Genomic DNA, 4,223 nt, shown 5'->3' with positions numbered 1-4,223 from the left:
CTGGGATTGTGATGCCTCCTGCTTTGGTCTTCTTCTTCAAAATTACTTTGGTTATTCGGGGCCTTTTGTGTTTCCATATGAATTTTAGGATTGCTTGTTCTAGTTTCGAGAAGAATGCTGGTGCAATTTTGATTGGGATTGCATTGAATGTGTAGATAGCTTTGGGTAATATTGACATTTTGACAATATTTATTCTTCCAATCCATGAGCAGGGAATGTCTTTCCATTTCTTTATATCTTCTTCAATTACCTGCATAAGCTTTCTATAGTTTTCAGCATACAGATCTTTTACATCTTTGGTTAGATTTATTCCTAGGTATTTTATGCTTCTTGGTGCAATTGTGAATGGGATCAGTTTCTTTATTTGTCTTTCTGTTGCTTCATTGTTAGTGTATAAGAATGCAACTGATTTCTGTACATTGATTTTGTATCCTGCAACTTTGCTGAATTCATGTATCAGTTCTAGCAGACTTTTGGTGGAGTCTATCGGATTTTCCATGTATAATATCATGTCATCTGCAAAAAGCGAAAGCTTGACTTCATCTTTCCCAATTTTGATGCCTTTGATTTCCTTTTGTTGTCTGATTGCTGATGCTAGAACTTCCAGCACTATGTTAAACAACAGCGGTGAGAGTGGGCATCCCTGTCGTGTTCCTGATCTCAGGGAAAAAGCTCTCAGTTTTTCCCCGCTGAGGATGATGTTAGCTGTGGGCTTTTCATAAATGGCTTTTATGATCTTTAAGTATGTTCCTTCTATCCCGACTTTCTCCAGAGTTTTTATTAAGAAAGGGTGCTGGATTTTGTCAAAGGCCTTTTCTGCATCGATTGACAGGATCATATGGTTCTTCTCTTTTTTTTTGTTAATGTGATGTATCACGTTGATCGATTTGCGAATGTTGAACCAGCCCTGCATCCCAGGAATGAATCCCACTTGATCATGGTGAATAATTCTGTTTATATGCTGTTGAATTCGATTTGCTAGTATCTTATTGAGAATTTTTGCATCCATATTCATCAGGGATATTGGCCTGTAGTTTTCTTTTTTTACTCTGTCTCTGTCTGGTTTAGGAATCAAAGTAATACTGGCTTCATAGAATGAGTCTGGAAGTTTTCCTTCCCTTTCTATTTCTTGGAATAGCTTGAGAAGGATAGGTATTATCTCTGCTTTAAATGTCTGGTAGAACTCCCCTGGGAAGCCATCTGGTCCTGGACTCTTATTTGTTGGGAGATTTTTGATAACCAATTCGATTTCTTCGCTGGTTATGGGTCTGTTCAAGCTTTCTATTTCCTCGTGATTGAGTTTTGGAAGAGTGTGGTTGTTTAGGAATTTGTCCATTTCTTCCAGGTTGTCCAATTTGTTGGCATATAATTTTTCATAGTATTCCCTGATAATTGTTTGTATCTCTGAGGGATTGGTTGTAATAATTCCATTTTCATTCACGATTTTATCTATTTGGGTCATCTCCCTTTTCTTTTTGAGAAGCCTGGCTAGACGTTTGTCAATTTTTTTTATTTTTTCAAAAAACCAACTCTTGGTTTCGTTGATCTGCTCTACAGTTTTTTTAGATTCTATATTGTTTATTTCTGCTCTGATCTTTATTATTTCTCTTCTTCTGCTGGGTTTAGGCTGCCTTTGCTGTTCTGCTTCTATTTCCTTTAGGTGTGCTGTTAGATTTTGTATTTGGGATTTTTCTTGTTTCTTGAGATAGGCCTGGAATGCAATGTATTTTCCTCTCAGGACTGCCTTCGCTGCGTCCCAAAGCGTTTGGATTGTTATTTTCATTTTCGTTTGTTTCCATATATTTTTTAATTTCTTCTCTAATTGCCTGGTTGACCCACTCATTCGTTAATAGGGTGTTCTTTAACCTCCACGCTTTTGGAGGTTTTCCAGACTTTTTCCTGAGGTTGATTTCAAGCTTCATAGCATTGTGGTCTGAAAGTATGCATGGTATAATTTCAATTCTTGTAAACTTATGAAGGGCTGTTTTGTGACCCAGTATATGATCTATCTTGGAGAATGTTGCATGTGCACTCGAGAAGAAAGTATATTCTGTTGCTTTGGGATGCAGAGTTCTAAATATATCTGTCAAGCCCATCTGATCCAATGTATCATTCAGGGCCCTTGTTTCTTTATTGACTGTGTGTCTAGATGATCTATCCATTTCTGTAAGTGGGGTGTTAAAGTCCCCTGCAATTACCACATTCTTATCAATAAGGTTGCTTATGTTTATGAGTAATTGTTTTATATATCTGGGGGCTCTGGTATTCGGCGCATAGACATTTATAATTGTTAGCTCTTCCTGATGGATAGACCCTGTAATTATTATATAATGCCCTTCTTCATCTCTTGTTACAGTCTTTAATTTAAAGTCTAGTTTGTCTGATATAAGTATGGCTACTCCAGCTTTCTTTTGGCTTCCAGTAGCATGATAAATAGTTCTCCATCCCCTCACTTTCAATCTAAAGGTGTCCTCAGATCTAAAATGAGTCTCTTGTAGACAGCAAATAGATGGGTCTTGTTTTTTTATCCTTTCTGATACCCTATGTCTTTTGGTTGGCGCATTTAATCCATTTACATTCAGTGTTATTATAGAAAGATACGGGTTTAGAGTCATTGTGATGTCTGTATGTTTTATGCTTGTAGTGATGTCTCTGGTACTTTGTTTCACAGGATCCCCCTCAGGATCTCTTGTAGGGCTGGTTTAGTGGTGACAAATTCCTTCAGTTGGAATTTGGGAAGACCTTTATCTCTCCTTCTATTCTAAATGACAGACTTGCTGGATAAAGGATTCTCGGCTGCATATTTTTTCTGTTTAGCACACTGAAGATATCGTGCCAAGCCCTCTGGCCTGCCAAGTTTCAAAAGAGAGATCAGTCACGAGTCTTATAGGTCTCCCTTTATATGTGAGGGCACGTTTATCCCTTGCTGCTTTCAGAATTTTCTCTTTATCCTTGTATTTTGCCAGTTTCACTATGATATGTCGTGCAGAAGATCGATTCAAGTTACATCTGAAGGGAGTTCTCTGTGCCTCTTGGATTTCAATGCCTTTTTCCTTCCCCAGTTCAGGGAAGTTCTCAGCTATAATTTCTTCAAGTACCCCTTCAGCCCCTTTCCCTCTCTCTTCCTCCTCTGGGATACCAATTATGTGTATATTATTTCTTTTTAGTGTATCACTTAGTTCTCTAATTTTTCCCTCATACTCCTGGATTTTTTTATCTCTCTTTCTCTCAGCTTCCTCTTTTTCCATAACTTTATCTTCTAGTTCACCTATTCTCTCCTCTGCCTCTTCAATCCGAGCTGTCGTCGTTTCCATTTTGTTTTGCATTTCGTTTAAAGCGCTTTTCAGCTCCTTGTGACTGTTCCTTAGTCCCTTGATCTCCGTAGCAAGAGATTCTCTGCTGTCCTGTATGCTGTTTTCAAGCCCAGCGATTAATTTTATGACTATTATTCTAAATTCACTTTCTGTTATATTATTTAAATCCTTTTTGATCAGTTCATTAGCTGTTGTTATTTTCTGGAGATTCTTCTGAGGGGAATTCTTCCGTTTGGTCATTTTGGATAGTCCCTGGAGTGGTGAAGGACCTGCAGGGCACTTCCCCTGTGCTGTGGTGTATAACTGGAGTCGGTGGGCGGGGCCGCAGTCCGACCTGATGTCTGCCCCCAGCCCACCGCTGGGGCCACAGTCAGACTGGTGTGTGCCTTCTCTTCCCCTCTCCTAGGGGCGGGATTCACTGTGGGTTGGCGTGGCCCATCTGGGCTACTTGCACACTGCCAGGCTTGTGGTGCTGGGGATCTGCTGTATTAGCTGGGGTGGGTAGGCAAGGTGCACGGGGGCAGGAGGGGCAGGCTTAGCTCGCTTCTCCTTAGGTGATCCACTTCAGGAGGGGCCCTGTGGCAGCAGGAGGGAGTCAGATCCACTGCTGGAGGTGCTCCGCAGAAGCACAGAGTTGGGTGTTTGCGCGGAGCGAGCAAGTTCCCTGGCAGGAACTGGTTCTCTTTGGGATTTTGGCTGGGGGATGGGCAGGGGAGATGGCGCTGGCGAGCACCTTTGTTCCCCACCAAGCTGAGCTCTGCCATCCGGGGGCTCAGCAGCTCTCCCTCCCTTTGTCCTCCAGCCTTCCTGCTTTCTGTGCAGAGCTATTAACTTCTGACCTCCCAGACGCTAAGTCGCACTTGCTGTTGGAACACAGTCCATCTGGCCCCTCCGCTTTTGCCAGCCAGA

This window comes from Panthera pardus, unplaced genomic scaffold (assembly GCF_024362965.1).
Source record: "Panthera pardus isolate Hobbes unplaced genomic scaffold, ASM2436296v1 HiC_scaffold_25, whole genome shotgun sequence".
In the NCBI taxonomy this organism is placed as follows: Eukaryota; Metazoa; Chordata; class Mammalia; order Carnivora; family Felidae; genus Panthera; species Panthera pardus.
Note: the sequence above shows the minus strand (reverse complement) of the source record.